The sequence below is a fragment of the Malaclemys terrapin genome, chromosome 1 (genome assembly GCF_027887155.1).
Source record: "Malaclemys terrapin pileata isolate rMalTer1 chromosome 1, rMalTer1.hap1, whole genome shotgun sequence".
In the NCBI taxonomy this organism is placed as follows: Eukaryota; Metazoa; Chordata; order Testudines; family Emydidae; genus Malaclemys; species Malaclemys terrapin.
In genome coordinates, this window is record NC_071505.1 from 259,284,936 (window position 1) to 259,302,832 (window position 17,897).

Sequence of the window (17,897 nt, forward strand, 5' to 3'; positions counted from 1 at the left end):
TAAGTCTGGAAGGGACCATTAACCTCACCCATTAACTTTGCATCAAGCCATAACTTCTATTTTGTGATATAGCACATAGTTACATATAACATATATTTTATAAAAATATCCAGTCTTGATTTTTTTGTGATGTGGAATCTACCACATCTCCAGGTAATTTGTTCCAGTGGTTAGTTATCCTCACAAATGGATACTATGATTACTATACCTATGACTACTGTGACTTTGTCTATCCTCAGCTTCCCACAATTGAATCTCATTATGCTTTTTGCTTTCAAGTTAAAGAACTGCCTAATGTCAGAAATCTCTTCCCTGTGTAAATAGCTTTTCTCTTGGATAAACTAAATAGGTTGAGCTTCTGGGGTCTCTTTTGCTATAAAGCTTGTTTTTCATACATCAACTCATTCTTGTAGCTCTTTTCTGAATCCTCTCTAATTTTTCAATATCCTTTTGAAACATGGACACCAAAACAAGATAAAATATCCCAGTAATAGTCTCACTAATGTGGTATACAGAGGTAATATCACTTCCCTGTTCCTCTTCAATATTCCCTTGCTTATGTATTTGAACTTTGCATCCACCCCCTTATCTACAGTATTGCACTGGGAACTCATGTTCAGTTGGTTATCTATTATGATCCTGAAATCCTTTTCAGTATCGCCACATTCTTCTTGATTCTCACTACTTTTTTTTATTCCTAGATTCATGACTTTGCATTTGGCTGTATTAAAATGCAGACTTGCTCCCCATCATTATAAAACCACTCCATCAATGTTTGTGCCTTCTGCATAATTTACCAGTGATGATTTTATATTTTTTTTCAGATCTGTGACAAAGGTAATGACTAACTTTGGGCCAAGAACAGATCCCTGCTCCACTGCACTAAGACCTCCAATGGGCGACTGTTCCCCATTTACAAATAGTTTTAGCAATCTATCAGCCTACTAGTTTTTAATCCATTTAACATGGGCTACATTGATTTTTGTATAGTATGTTTTATCAGAATATCATATTGGACTAAGTCAATTGCGTTACAGAAGTCTATGTCAACACAGTTACCTGTAGCAACCAAACTTGTAATCACATCAAAATCAATATCAAGTTTGTTTGTTTGACAAGACCTTTTGTCCATAAAATCATGTTGATTGACAATAACACTGCTCTACAGCCAAAATGCTTCTGAAATAAATGTAGTCAAACTTTACTAATTCTGGGTCACTGAGAACGAAAATGATGCTTAAAATTGTTGATTGGCTCTAGTGTTCAAGATATGCTATTGGGTCAGTATATACAACCCATGATTTGGGAATGGCAGAGATTAAGTGAGTTATAAAGGGAAGGGATCTCAATTTAAACCAGAAATGACTACAATACATATTTGACTGGATCTATCAATAAATCTATGACTGGGTTTGGACAGTACTTGCTTTTTAGGCAAAACAATGAATGATGCAATCTGAAGCTGGTATTGCGTCATACATGATATGAATTGCTTCATGTTATTCCTAGAAGTCATGGATGATGCAATCATAACGAAGCTTACATCACTCTGCTGACCAAATTACCCTATATCAGCTCTAGAAATCATACAGTGTCGTGCTCTCTTATTTGTCAGTGTTTGATTTTGCAAAGGGACACATTTCTGTTTAGCCAAAGTGAGCAGAGATGCCTCGTACTTGTGTGAACAGTGCAGATAACTTCTGCTACGTTTGTGGTGAAGTGACTTTTGCATCACAAAAGCGCAGTATAACCACTGTGGTTAAGAAAGCCTATCACCTTTATTTTGGCTGCAAAATTGGAGATCAGGACAAGAGGTGGGCCCCACACATATGCTGCAACACTTGTGCAACAAATCTTCACCAGTGGTTGAACAGGAAAAGGAAATCTATGCCTTTTGCAGTGCCAATGATTTGGAGAGAGCCAACAGATCATACCAGCAATTGTTCCTTCTGCATGGTGCCTCCAGTTGGGAAAGGTGTGTCAAAGAAGAAAAAGTGGACCGTGCATTATCCAAACATTCCATCAGCTATACGCCCAGTACCCCACGGAGAAGGACTGCCGGTTCCTGATGCACCAGAATCATTCTCACTTGAGTCAGACGAGGAAGAGGAAGAGGATGAAACTTCTGGTCCTGAACCATCAATGTCACAGGACCCACATTTTCTCCCATCCTCCTCCTCTGAACCACACCTCATAACACAAGGTGAACTGAATGACCTTGTCAGGGATTTGGAACTCCCCAAGAGTAAGGCAGAGCTGTTGGGCTCCAGACTACAGCAGTGGAATCTCCTGGCAGGTGATATTAGGGTTTCCATGTTCCGTGACTGTCAAAAGGATCTTGTCCCATTCTTCTTCATGGAAGGTGATCTTGTAGCCTGCAACAACGTCGATGGTGTGATGGCAACCCTCAACATCGTTCACAATCCAGATGAGTGGAGACTGTTCATTGATTCATCGAAGACGAGTCTTAAAGCTGTTTTACTGCATAATGGCAATGTTTTGCCATCAATTCCAGTTGGTCATGCAGTCCATATGAAGGAAACCTATGACAACATGAAACAACTTTTGAGGTTCATAAACTATGACCAACATCAGTGGCAGCTTTGTGGCGATTTGAAGGTTGTTGCTCTCTATCTTGGTCTGCAGAGTGGATACACAAAGTACTGCTGTCTTCTCTGCGAATGGGATAGTCGTGCAAGAGATTCCCACTACATCAAGAAAGATTGGCCACTCCGACAGTCATTGGAGCCTGAGCGGAAAAGTGTTCAGCATCCACCACTTGTTGATCAAGGAAGATTTTGTTACCATGCTTATAGATCAAGCTGGGTCTGATGAAGAACTTTGTCAAGGCCATTGACAAAACACAAGCAGCTTTCAAGTACCTCCGTGGAAAATTTCCAAGGTTAAGTGAAGCTAAGATAAAGGAAGGTGTCTTTGTTGGTCCTCAGATTCGTGAACTTCTTCGAGATGATGCATTTGACCATGCACTGGGTGGCAAGGAAAAGACGGCATGGAAAGCCTTCCAGTTAGTGGCAATAAATTTTCTCGGAAAAACAAGGCAGACAACTACAGGTTGTTGGTGGAAAACCTCCTCAAGGCATACCAAAGCCTTGGTTGCAACATGTCACTAAAGATACCTTTTTGCACTCTCATCTAGATTTTTTCCCACCGAACTGCGGAGCAGTGAGCGACGAGCACGGCGAGCGATTTCACCAGGACATTGCAACAATGGAGAAATGCTATCAGGGCAAACGGAGCCCATCAATGCTTGCAGACTATTGCTGGACAGTGACAAGAGATGCTCCATTTAATGAATACAAGAGACAAGCCAAGATGTGCCGAGTAGACACTGAATAGGACTAAACTATGTACATAATAGATTTTGCCTTTTGTTTCATAATAAATTTTATTTATATAACCCTTTTGCTGATTTTTAAAGTGTTACATAAACAGGACAGGTGAAATATTATCATGTAAAGCAACCATAAACACATGAAAAGACCTAGGTTTACAATTTATGATTAAAACTCTACTATCTACACAATATACATAGACATAAAATGTAAAAACTTAAATATCTTAGAAACAGTAGCCAATCAGTTGTTTTAATTGTCATATTTGAATTCAGCACATCAAAATACATAATAAATAGCACATTTTATCTCTGAAGCAGACGACTTTTCAAAAATTGTAGACCAGTGTAATTATACTACCATAATTTGATTCTTTACTGATTGTGTCCCATACCAGCCTTTCAATGATTTCGCATGAGATCAATGTCAAGTGAATAGTCCTATTTCATCTCTTTTACACTTTATAAATATAAGCTTTTTACAGTCCTCTGGAACTTCTACAGTTTGTTAAAAATTGATATTAGTGGGTTTAGAGAGCTCCTCGACTATTTTGTTTAACTAGTCTTGGGTACAGGTTATCTCGTCCTGAATTTTTAAAATGTTTAAATTTAATACCCTGTTTCCCCGAAAATAAGACAGTGTCTTATATTAATTTTTGCTCCCAAAGATGCGCTAGGTCTTATTTTCAGGGGATGTCTTATTTTTCAGAAATGAAAAATGCCTTATTATCGGTGGATGCCTTATTATCGGGGAGGTCTTATTATCGGGGGGATGCCTTATATTACAACGAGAGGCAAAACTGTAAGTAGGCCTTATTTTCGGAGGATGTCTTATTTTCGGGGAAACAGGTAGTAGCTGTTTTACAAGTCACTGAGGGCACAGAAAGTATTTCTTTATCACTTTAAGATATGAACATATCATCCTGCTTCTTTCCAAACATAGAACAGAAATACTGTTGACTATTGACTATTTTGTTATTTCTGCATCACAATTGACAGTTTAACCATTTTTATCTAATACTGGACATACCCCATTGCTAGAATTTCATTTGTTCCTGATATATTTAACGCTTTTACCCAAGTGCTACAAGTGCAACGGTTTTCGAATACATTGTCTGCTTGATAGATTAGAGAGATAAGATGATTGAAAGTTGAGAAATAACTGGAATTAGGACTGATAGTGTAAGTATTTTTGTAGTGGTGGAGAGGCATGCGTGTCTCAATGACCCCGAGAGCAATGCTGCCTGGAGTCATGTACTCCCTTAGGGTACTCATGGCAGAATGGTCAAGGGTGAGGTTTCAGACAAAGTGTGATCCAAGAAGTCCCTAATAGAAGAGCAGATGGAGGATAACTGCACAATGGAGGTGAAACTGTTGAGTAATGTTACAACAGCTGTGAAGGTGGATGAAGGCTGCAGCAGATAGAGGATCTCCAATTGTCATGGTGTCCATGCCATTGGTTTCAAGTCCTCTATCTGTCAAGGATAGTGTGGTGACTGTTGTGCACCAGTCTCCCCACCTTAAAAGAAGTCCCGCACAGGCATCTTCCAGGTTTTGGGAAAATAATATTTGCACAAGTCAAAAGTCCGGTGGTGATTGGTAAGTGGCGATGGGAACAGGACAGTGAAATGTGGAAGTTCCTAGTTACAGACCGACAAACAGGCGGTGTGTGTATAATACAATCATCTTGCTCGACGATTGAGGCGAGGCGAGCATCTCGGCAGCTGCACCCATGACTGAGCAGTCCTTTTCAGGATCCACTCTGCTCACCCCATGTGGGGAGGAGGTTAGAAAAGGTACCCTAAAAAAGTCTTGCCTCTGTTTTTTCTGTCTGGATAGGCACATCCAGCAGGATTACCACCGCAGCGGTCGAAAATGTAAGAAACTTTTCAACTTTGGAACTTGGAACATACATACCCTGATGGACAACTCAAACAGCGACCAACCAGAGCGATGTACAGCCATTGTTGCTAGTGAATGGAGTCGGTATAACATCGATATTGCTGCTTTGTCCAAAACTAGAAGAGCTGGTGAAGGACAGGTGGGAAGGAGAAAGGAGGATACACCTACTTCTGGAAGGGAAAATCTATAGATGAACCCCAATTGCATATGGTATAAAGAACAAGCTCATAAGGTGCCTCTCTGAGGTACCATTTGCCATCAATGATCAGTTTATGATACTCCGATTGAGGCTAACCAAAAATCAACAGGCAACTATTGTGAACACCTATGCACAAACACTGGACGCCAATGAGAATATAAAAGGAAGATTTTTATTCTCATTTGGAAACCATTTTATCTGAGACCCCTACAGAAGACAAGATCCTCCTTCTGGGGAATTTCAATGCACGTGTGGGACAAGACTCAGACCAGCGGAAAGGAACAATTGGGAAAGAAGGAGTTGGCAAAAGCAATTCAAATGGAATTCTGCTCCTGACCAAGTGTGCTGAACTTGAACTTATTATGAACCCTCTTTTCCAAATGGTGAACCAGAGCTAATTTGATAGCTTTACTTGCTTATCCTTAAAATCTGGATAAAGGAGGAGATACCCAGTGAAATGAGGGATGCTCTGATTGTCACCCTCTTCAAAAAAGGGGATAAAGTGGATTGTGGAAATTATCATGGTTTCTCTCTCCTAGCCATTGCAGGCAAAGTTCTGGCATGGATCCTTGCAACCGCCTTCTGCCGCTGTCAGAAGAAATTTTACTGGTACTGAGGATATGAACTTCACAGCACGGCATCTGCAAGGAAAGTGTTAGGTATATCTCATAGAGCTGGAAAGGACCCTGAAAGGTCATCGAGTCCAGCCCTCTGCCTTCACTAGCAGGACCAAGTACTGATTTTGACCCATATCCCTAAGTGCCCCTCTCAAGAATTGATCTCACAACCCTGGATTTAACAGGCCAGTGCTCAAACAACTGAGCTATCCCTCCCCCAAGTGTTGGGAGCAAAACCAACCACTGTACATGGCTTTTATTGATCTAACTAAAGCCTTTGACTCAGTGAATCGCCATGCCCTCTGGTCTGTAATTTCTAAGATTGGATGTCCTGATAAATACATCTATGTCCTAAAGTTGCTTAATGATAACATGAAAGCAACTGTTCTGAGCAGCACTGGCTTCCAGAGTGAACCTTTCAAAGTAGAAACAGGAGTCAAACAGGGCTGTATCATCGCTCCAACCATGTTTGCGGTTTTTATTGCTGTCATTCTTTACCTAATTGCTTGGAAGTTTACAGCTGGCATTAAAATCACTTACAGAATGGATGGAAAGCTGTTCAGGCTTAGCAGGCTGAAAGCCAAGATTAAGATTTCCACAATATCTATTATGGACCTTCAGTATGCTGATGACAACGCAATCTTTGTCAACTCTGTGAAAGATCTTCAAACTATCTTGAATGTGTTTGCCGATGCTTATGCATGTCTTAGTTTCACTCTTAATATCAAGAAGACTAAAGTGCTCTACCAGCCCTCTCCAAAAGAGGTATTACATGCCCCATCTATCAAAATCAATGGAGTGGTGCTGGAGAATGTCAACCATTTCCTCTACCTTGGAAGTCGTCTTTCATCCAAGGCAGATATTGATGCAGAAATTCAACATCGCCTGAGCTGTGCCAGTGTAGCTTTTTCTCATTTACGGCACAGGTCTTTGAAGATCATGACATTCAAACAGACACAAAGCTTCTTGTTTACCAAGCCATTATTCTCCCAACACTTTTGTATGGGTCCAAAACTTGGACAACCTATAGACACCACTTGAAAGTCATTGAGAGGCACCTTCAATGCTACCTTTGTAAGATTTTGAAGATCAAATGGGAAGATAGGCCCACTAATATTAGTGTTTTGGAAGAGGCAAAGACCACCAGTATTGAGGCAATGATCATCTGTTAGCAATTCCACTGAATTGGTTACATTGTCTGGATGCCAGACCCTCGCCTCCCAAAACAGGTCCTGTTCTCTCAGCTGAAAGAAGGGTACCGTAATGTGGGTGGACAATGGAAGCGTTATAAGGACTTGCTGAAGGACAACCTAAAAAAATGTAATATTGACATTGATACTTGAGAGACACTTGCCCAGAATCACTTAAAATGAAGGAAGTCCTACATGATGGTCCCCTGCATTTTGAACTTGCTCGTCGGGAAGCTGAAGAGGACAAGAGGCACAGGAGGAAGGAGAGACTGGTCTCAAGTCATGGTCAACAGTCTCCTGCTGAGCCTGAAAACGTCTGCTCTCATTGTAATAGAACTTGTGGTTCAAGGATTAGCCTCATTAGCCACCTGAGGACCCATATTCTTTTCCTCAAACAGAATTAGCTCTGTTCATCTGAGTACATACATTGGTTACATTAAATAATGTAATTTCTAGGGGGATTCTATGCCAAAAAATTAAAAAAAATATTTGTCAAAATAATGCAGTATAATCACTCTAGTTTCAATTGTTTTGGTAATTTATTTAAACTACAATACAGAAAAAAAAGTCACAATAACTATTTAGCATTTAGAATCCTAGAATATTAGGGTTGGAAGAGACCTCAGCAGATCATCTAGTCCAATCCCCTGGTCAAAGTACGACCAACACCAACTAAATCATTATCAATTTGTCAAGCCAGGCCTTAAAAACCTCTAAGGATGGAGATTCCACCACCTCCTTAGGTAACCCATTCCAGTGCTTCACCACCTCCTAGTGAAATAGTGTTTCCTAATATGCAACCTAGACCTGCCCCACAGCAACTTGAGACCATTATTCCTTGTTCTGTCATCTGCCACCACTGAGAACAGCCTAGCTCCATCCTCTATGGAACCCCCCTTCAGGTAGTTGAAGGCTGCTATCAAATTCCCCTTACTCTTCTCTTCTGCAGACTAAACAAGCCCAGTTCCCTCAGCCTCTCCTCATAAGTCATGTGCCCCATCCCCCTAATCATTTTCATTGCCCTCCCTGGACTCTCTCCAATTTGTACACATCCCTTCTGTAGTGGGGGGACCAAAACTGGACTCAATACTCCAGGTGTGGCCTCACCAGTGTCGAAGAGAGGGGAATAATCACTTCCCTCAATCTGCTGGCAATGCTCCTACTAATACAGCCCAATATGCCGTTGGCCTTCTTGGCAATGAGGGCACACTGCTGACTCATATCCAGCTTCTCGTCCACTGTAATCCCCAGGTCCTTTTCTGCAGAACTCCTGCTTAGCCAGTCGGTCCCCAGCCTGTAGCGGTGCATGGGATTCTTCTTTCCTAAGTGCAGGACTCTGTACTTGTCCTTGTTGAACCTCATCAGATTTCTTTTGGCCCAATCCTCCAATTTGTCTAGGTCACTCTGGACCTTATCCCTACCCTCCCACAAATCTACCTCTTCCCCCAGTTTAGTGTCATCTGTGAACTTGCTGAGAATGCAATTAATCCCATCATTCAGATCATTAATAAAGATGTTGAACAACACCCTGTGGCACTCCGCTTGACACCGGCTGCCAACTAGACATTGAGCCATTGATCACTACCTGTTGAGCCCAACAAAGTAGCCAGCTTTCTATCCACCTTATAGTCCATTCATCCAATCCATACTTTTTTAACTTGCTGGGAAGAATACTGTGGGAGACTGTATCAAAAGCTTTGCTAAAGTCAAGATATATCACATCCACTGCTTACCCCATATCTACAGAGCCAGTTATCTCATCATAGAAGGCAATCAGGTTGGTCAAGCATGACTTGCCCTTGTTGAATCCATGTTGACTGTTCCTGATCACCTTCCTCTCCTCCAAGTGCTTCAAAATGGATTCCTTGAGGACCTGCTCCATGATTTTGCCAGGGACTGAGGTGAGGCTGACCAGTCTGTAGTTTCCCGGGTTCTCTTTCTTCCCTTTTTAAAATATGGGCACTATATTTGCCTTTTCCCAATCATCCGGGACCTCCCCCTGTCGCCACTAGTTTTCAAAGATAATGGCCAATGGCTCTGCCATCACATCAGCCAATTCCCTCAGCACCCTTGGATGCATTAGATCTGGACCCATGGACTTGTGCACGCCCAGCTTTTCTCAATAGTCCTTGACTTGTTCTTTCACTACTGAGGGCTGCTCACCTCCTCCCCATACTGTGTTGCTCAGTGCAGCAGTCTGGGAGCTGACCTTGTCTGTGAAGACTGAGGGAAAAAAAGCATTGAGTATTTCAGCTTTTTCCTAAACACACGAATATATTAGGAAACACTTTGTAACTAATACCTGCATTGCAGTTATAATCCTGGATTTTCATTTAAATTACATTACAGAACACCAAACAGCAAAACAATAAAAGAAGAATGTCATTTTAAATTGCTCAGACTTTCACACATTAAAATCATCCAGTTTTGCTAATCGTTGTCCTGGACCTGGCTGGGCACTTTAGGAAGTGCTTGATTCTGATTGCCCTGACATTTTATTGAATGCTTGGTAAATGTTTTATTTTCTCTCAAAGTCTTTTTTTATTGGGTAAGTAAAATAAATCCTGAGCTGTAATCTAACCCCATTGTGCCACTTTGGCACAGGAAAAAAGTAAGAAAGCACATAGATCTTCCTAGCTGATTCCCTTACTGTCATTTATAAGGCTTTACATGACACTGGCAATGTAGGGGGCTTAAAAATTTTACAGGTTTATGCTCTTGGGGGAATTGACTGAGAATGGGAACAGTTAACTAACAATAGAACACTAACAGTGTTAGATGCCACAAAGTAAGTGGCAATGCCTTAACCATATGTATGTTATAAAAGTCACTAGGACCTCTTCCATCCTTATCAAGGGGAGTGCTAATCAGGCTGCTACATTTCTGTCTCAGAGAATGAGATCAATTAACTAGCAGGCAGGCTGCTACATTTCTGCCTTGGGGACAGACCCTGGCTTCTGCATAATGGAAAAGCCCTACCCCTCCACACAGGTCTCTCTTGCTTGTTGGTACGCACGCATGCGCATCCACGGCCCCTAGTGGTGATCAACATCTTCCCTGTAAAAAGAACAGGAGTACTTGTGGCACCTTAGAGACTCACACATTTATTAGAGCATAAGCTTTCGTGGAGTACAGCCCACTTCTTCGGATTCATATATGCATATATGCATCTGAAGAAGTGGGCTGTATTCCACCAAAGCTTATGCTCTAATAAATGTGTTAGTCTTCAAGGTGCCACAAGTACTCCTGTTCTTTTTGCAGATACAGACTAACACGGCTGCTACTCTGAAATCTCCCCTGTAGGTACACATGCTCAGTCCCCCTGCCGCTGCAGTGATTAGTGTTTCTGAGGCTGCTCCAGGCACCTTAGAACAGACACACTGCCTGGGCTGCCAGAGAAGAGGCATGTGTCCCCCTGAAGATTTCTTTTGCATTTTTCTGTGTGGGGGGCACAGAAAGATGCAGACTATATGAATTCTGAACCTCTGCAGGGGAGCAGAATTCTGTCAGGAGTAGTAATGTTTTTCTATTGTTACATTTCAACCTTAATTTTAAATACAGATTTTGCCCTAAAAAGACTTCAAACAATTGAATGCTTTAGATCAGCAAGCAAGAACTAAATGACCCATGACAACCCTGAAGGTTTTGTTTCCAGATATTCTCAAAAAACTCAGCCAGGTACCAGAAGGCGTGGGATGCCAAAACGAGAAAGACACAGAGAATCTGTGCTTCTGCCAGTAAGACACAGAGAATCATATGGTGTTGTAATTATCTTTGTCGCTTCATCTCACAGGCAGGACAGCGCTCATTCTGACCTACTATTCCCCAGTAGCTTTCACAAGTTCCAAAGGGCATCAGTCTAGTTTGCAGATAGTTGAGTGGGTTTCTCTCAGTGCATCTAGAACATTCATTTTGGACACTAAATAAAACTCAGATAGGGAAAATGGTGCATAAGTTCCATCCTGCTGTGCTACTGCTCCAGCGAGATAGTTGCAGGTCTGATCTCCCATGATGAAAGAAAAGGTCTTGCATCTTTAGTTTAATCTATTTTGTTATCTTTTTAAGCAGCTGGGTCAAATATCTGTTTGCTATATTGCTTTTTAAAATTTAAAACCCAATAACCTGTGAACATATTCGGCACGCTCAACTAACAGAATTTCTAGATTATTTATTTCAATATATAATCCTCAGAGAAGGTGCCTCTCTTAGGCTGTAGGTATGTCTAGCAAAACCTAGAAAAACAGTCACAAGAAAAGATTGAGCCACCAGTGCCTCTTTGACCCCAACCTGGAAAATAATTAAAATAAAATATTAGAATAAAAATGAAACCAGTACTCTCCTTACCACATACCCTATCTCTTAGTGTTCCCATCCCCCAAAAACCTGGATAAGAAGAGAAGTTAACAGATTTGGGCTGTTTTCCTCCAAGAGGGTAAAGACCCCCTACAGAGGACACGCCGTGAGCAGCTCCCTTTATTTTATACCAGGATGATTACAGTTCAAGTGTTTCCACTGACTGCAGTTGTGGCAAAGGCCTCCATTGTTTCTTGGTATTTTAAGTCTTTGTGGTCACACTGGATTCCCCCACCCCAGTTCTGTATTCTCTTCAATTTGAAGGGCTCTTCTGTGAGGCTTTTCGCAGGATAATTTGTATAACTCTTTACGTATTTATTTGTCCACCTACCCACTCATTTCTTAATAGTCCACCCACATATTCACATGCACAGTTTAACATTGTGGGATGAAATACTAGCCCTGCTGAAATCAATGGCAGAACTTCCACTGACTAGAATAGGGCCAGGGTTTGATTCATGGATTTTACTAAGGAAAGTGATGCAATGCATGATTTTTATGACCACCATGACAAACATTCACTGTTTCCCATTATTATTAGTTGTCTGCTCTCTTGAGTTCCAGAAGCCATTTTCAAAGTTCTTAGGTGGAAAATATTTAAAATATTTTCCTTCTGTGGCAGTAGCTATTAAAAGCCCAGGCACAAGAGATTTCATGCCATTCCAGTTATTCATTTACTTTATTCTTCTAGGTATAATTTGCATTGTAGTATTCAACAAGGGCTTTAATTCTGAAATAGTGCCATACTTTTTTGAAAAAAAAAAAAAAAGATTGCTAGCCATTCAATTAACTACTTTCAGGTTGAAATTGCCTGGGCACGTTATGCTGCCAGTGCATGATTTGATATTGAATTTCCATCTTACTTCATAAGATTTAACCTTATACCCTGTGCATATATCGTGTACTCACTGCAACAGAAGAGAAGTTAATGCTTTTATATATTTGATGTCTATGGGTGTAAAAAGTACAACTGCACACATTAGCATTTAATTTTCTCCAAACGTCTGCCAGTTTAAGATCCCTTAGGATTTTATTTAATTTGTAAGTGAAAGCTGGAAGTCATTCTGCTTTCCCAGGTCTATCCTCCACTACCAGATTTCAATTAAAAATCTTCCCTATGGCATCCTTCACCTGCAAAAACAAAGCAAATATACTAACAGAAAAGGGACCTGCATCTGAATTAGACATATGCATGTCTACTTAGTGGACATATATTCAGCAGGGTAGGCAAACTGTCATTCCTCAACCTTGCCTCCAGTGAAAAAATAAATCTCTTCACTTTACTTTCACTCACTGAATCAGCTAAAACAGTATTTTTCTATTGACTAGAACAGCTATATCTTTTTTCTTTGAGCAATAGAAGGGTGCAAGACCTTGACCAGTTTTATCCTCTGTATTTGTCAATTGCATCCTTCAACCCAGGGGCGTGGGAGGGGGAAGAATGTGGAGGGACATACTTTTGAACAAGAAAGTGCAGGACATTCACTGATTAGACATGTTTCTCCCCAAATATTGAGATTAAGGTAAATATTGTTGTGACTATGAATGACAAAGAAAAAAAGGGAAACAAGTATGTCCCATCCACAAGAACTTGGGTGTTTAAAAAGGGCCAGCAGGGAGAAAAATTTGGACATAAAAATGATAATTCTGTGTTAAATATTATTTATAACTCCAAAACCCCAATTCTTTAACCAGATAAGAAAGTTTCAGTTAAAAAAAAATCCTGAGTAAGAGAGGAAGTGAAACCAGCAATTAAAAATAAATATATAACAGATGGAAAAGATGGGGGAATTTGATAGCAATGAATACAAATCAGTAGTTAGGAAATTCAGACAATTGATAAGGGAGGCTAAAGATGACAATGAATAATCTATGATCAGTAGAGTTAAGAATAATTAGAAAGATTTATTTTAAAAAAATATATCAGGAATAAACAACATTAATGCAGAAAAAAAGCATGAATATTCAATGACTATTGCTATTTTGTGTTTGGAAAGAAGCAGCAAGATGTATTCATATCTTAAAGTGGTAAGGAAATACTTTCTATTCCCACCGTAACTAGGGAAGATGTTGAACAATTTAAAATCTTCAGAGGAAGAGCAATAACTTGCACCCAAGAGTATTAAAATAAATGGCTGAGGAGCTCTTTGAACCATTAATGTTGATTTTTAACCAATCTTTTAATACTGGGGGAGTTATACAGGACTTTTATGTTTTAAAAGGGTAAATCATATGACCTGAGTAACTGTACACCAGTTAAAAGCAACAGACGGTCCTGTGGCACCTTTAAGACTAACAGAAGTATTGGGAGCATAAGCTTTTGTGGGTAAGAACCTCACTTCTTCAGATGCAAGTGAAGACTTCCATCTGAAGAAGTGAGGTTCTTACCCACGAAAGCTTATGCTCCCAATACACTCAATAACCCAATGTGCAGTTTGCCACACCTTCAGTCCCCAACACCAGAGGGAGAGACCCTTAACACTCCAGGCTCATCTGGCTTCTCATTGCCTACAGCCTGATGCTCTGACAGGCTAATTGGGTGGTACAGAGACTAGCCCTCCATGCTGAACCCCCTGTCACATTGGAGCCAGGATGCATTCTGGCCTCAATGCCCCTTTCATCACAGGCTCAAGACCAGAATCTTCTTGGCCTTAAACTGATAGCAAATTGCTCATCTGGCAGCAGTTAAATCAAAAGCAGCACCAGAGATGGAAACAATCTCTTCCCCTCCAAATTAAGGCCTCAGTAGCTTTGCTGACAACGTAGGAAGTGCCTGTTATAGAGTGGGATATAATTATATTGAATTATGGAGTCTGTTTGACTGTTTATTGAAGGTCCTTCACTGACAGGAATCAAGTCTGAAGTCTGGGAGTGATTGACGTTCAATGAGTATGTCTACTCTACAATTAAAAACCTGTGGCTGTCCCATGCCAGCTAACTTGCGCTTACAGGCCTCAAGATAAGATGCCGCTTAATTGTGGAGGAGACATTCAGGCTCAGGCTGGAGCCTGGACTGTAGGACCCTGCGAGGTGGTAGGGTCCCAGAGCTTGGGTTGCAGCCTGAGACTGAACATCTACACCTCAGTTAAACCATCCCTTAGCCAAGCTTGAGTCAGCTGGCATGGACTAGCTGCGGGTGCCTAATTGAAATGTAGAAATACTCAATGACTCTTAAGTACTGGCTCATCTACGTGGAATGACAGATGTTCTTTCCAGGGGCCTGCCAAGGGGAGGATCAAGTATGACCAGGTGATTTGGACCTTCACAGTTTGGACTGAAAGCTAGTGTACACTGGAAACCTACATTTGCATAACTATGTTGTTCAGGGATATGAACAAATCCATACCCCTGAGTGATGTAGTTAAGCCAACCTCATGCCTTGTGTAAACAGCACTAGGTTGATGAAAGAATTCTTCTGTTTACCTAACTACTGCTTCTCGGGGAGGTGGATTACCTACACTGACTGGAAAGCTTCTACCACTGGCAAAGCTAGTGTCTACACTGAAGTGGTACAGTGGCACAGGTGCAGCACTGCAGCTGTACCCCTATAGCGTTTCAAGTGTAGACAAGCCCTGAGAGTTTGGGCTGATGACTGAGAGACAGGGGCCCTATTTAAGAGTGGATTCCTATTTTTGGGGGTGGGGGAGAGAGAAAGAGAGCAACATCGCATAAAGAAGGGCTTACAAGAGATAGAGACAGCAGGAAGGGCTCTGCCCAAACTGAAACACTGAAGAAGTAAAAAGCAACAGAGGGTCCTGTGGCACCTTTAAGACTAACAGAAGTATTGGGAGCATAAGCTTTCGTGGGTAAGAACCTCATTTCTTCAGATGCAAGTAATGGAAATTTCCAGAGGCAGGTGTAAATCAATATGGAGATAACGAGGTTAGTTCAATCAGTGAGGGTGAGGTGCTCTGCTAGCAGTTGAGGTGTGAAGAACTATACACTCACAAGAAGGAGTAAGTGGAGTGTAAGGAAGGGGAGCACAACACAGGATTTTTGTTATTTTTTCAAGATCTGTAGCTCTCAAGTGCTTTAGGAGTAAAGTCAATGCAGTTAAGAAATTTATTTGCTCATCCTGTGTTCCTTGCTTTCCTGCTACAGTGTTTCTGAAATAATTAAGCTAGTAAGCCCTGAGTGCCCATAGCCGTGTTGGAGCTTTGAGGGAGTATGTGTAAGTAATTGTAGGGTTCAGGGAGTCTTAAACACCAATGTCAGGCACTAGGACAGTTCAACAGAGGGGTCCTACATCTCAAGGAATGGTGCCATACAAGAGGTCTGATGCCAGGAGTGTGCCCTACTGTCCCAAAGCTAGTAATGGTGATTTAAAAGTACCCAAACCCACTTGACTCACATCTGAGGTCAACATTTTCTTTTTGCCTCTGAGCCTTCCCTTGTGGCTGAAGGCCAACTATCTCATCAGGTGGACCATGGGAGCCTGGCTATAAGAAGGGGTTGTAGATGAAGATCTTCTGTCAAAGCTACTAGTCACCCCACTGCATGCTTTTCCACTGCTTGACTCCATTCCTGTACCAACTTCTCCTGTTCTGATCTGGAACTACCTGGGAGTACCTTCAACCTATTTTGAGATGAATATGGAGAGTCCCCCTCTCCCCAACTTGACCTTGGAATACCAGACTTCTTCTCTTGTCTGAAATCCAGATATCACGGAAGAATCTCATGCAGTGCCCTCTTCAGCTCCTCATGTGACCTTTCGTACAGGACTCCATGAAGGTCATTTTGGAAGCTGTGAGACCAACTCCAGCTGTGAAATTGGCACTGACTTATGCACCATACCTTCCCCCTCAGCACTAGATACCCTCAGTAGCATCTATTCCTCATTGGGCACCAACACCATCTTCCTTGACAGCACCAATAGCAGCACCAGATACTTCAGACTTGAAGAAGGATCTGCCTGTATTTGAGGAATGGGATGATACTCCATGAGAAGAACCAGATGTGTAGAGGAATATACAGATGGCACTTCATCAGATGATCAGATTAGTGCCTCATCTGTTTCCTTTCTGATGAACTGAGGCTGGGTCTACACTACCCGCCTGAATCGGCGGGTAGAAATCGACCTCTCGGGGATCGATTTATCGCGTCCCGTCGGGACGCGACAATCGATCCCCGAATCGATGCCCTTACTCCACCAGCGGAGGTGGGAGTAAGCACCATCGACGGGAAGCCGCAGAGGTCAATTTTGCCGCCGTCCTCACAGTGGGGTAAGTTGGCTGCAATACGTCGAATTCAGCTACGCTATTCACGTAGCTGAATTTGCGTATCTTAAATCGACTCCCCCCTGTAGTGTAGATGTAGCCTGAGACTGTTCCAGGAGCTATTGGTAAGAATGGCAAATACTGTCCAGATTTGAACAGGGGTCATGGCACCAGAGCCCTCTGATTCCCTGTTTGACGTATTACAGATGCAGACCATTGAGAAATTGGCTCTGCCTATTATCTCCAGCCTTCCCAAACCAGCCAAGAGTATCTGGCCGTCTCCTTTTCCATTTCCACTCAGGTCCAAGAGAGCAGACACAATAAATCCCACATCTGTGAAAGGACATCAATTTTTACTACAGCATCCTTAAGCAAACTTCATATTGGGCAACCCTAATTCTGACATCTGCTGATGTTTGAGTGCTTGATTTTGCAAACATTCTTTTGAACATATATTTTTTTCTTTTACATGTAATTTCCTGGGATTTAAAAAAAAAGCAAAGTAAAAAACAGAAATTCCACCCTATGGAACCATGCTGACCCCCTCACTGGTCATTAACAGCTAATTGAGTAACTAGTGGCAGTAGTAGGCTGTCATCCTCTATGTGAGGAGCAGCCTACTACTGCCACCTGTTACTCAGTTAGCTTGGAGATGAGACAAACACAGATATTTGCAGCAGAGGAATGTTGAGACTCAAGAATCCTGGGTACAACTCAAGATCTTGGAGGGGAACTGATCCCTACAGTAGCAAGTCAAATGATGACACCAGGAATGGCAACCTTCAGAACTGATTTTCAGACTGCGAAGAGGAAACCCCGCTCTGATTGATGACCTTCCCCATTTCTCTGTTGTCTGGGGAAGAACAGCAAATCAGAGCTGCTGCTTCTGGATCTCTTCCCTGAGGAGCTGAGGGGAATTTTTGGATAAGGGAAGATGGAGAGGGAGCAGCTGATACTGTTTTTTCAAGAGGGGAGGAGGGAAAGAGCCTAGCACCTTAGGGTGTCTCTGCATTCTTCTCCCCACTTCCCTCTTATGAAAAATAGGTCAGCTCCTCTCTGTTCCTCCCT

General features: G+C 41.8%; 1 protein-coding gene and 1 non-coding gene across 12 annotated transcripts in view; one reads left to right on the plus strand and one right to left on the minus strand.

Moving 5' to 3' along the window:
• GPC5 (glypican 5) overlaps positions 1–17,897 on the plus strand; it is a 1,011,494-nt gene that overhangs the window by 406,923 nt on the left and 586,674 nt on the right. The gene's annotated exons all lie outside the window — the stretch shown is intronic.
• On the minus strand, positions 10,023–10,129 carry LOC128830696 (U6atac minor spliceosomal RNA). Its single transcript, XR_008443655.1, has one exon. It is a non-coding gene; the product is annotated as a U6atac minor spliceosomal RNA (small nuclear RNA).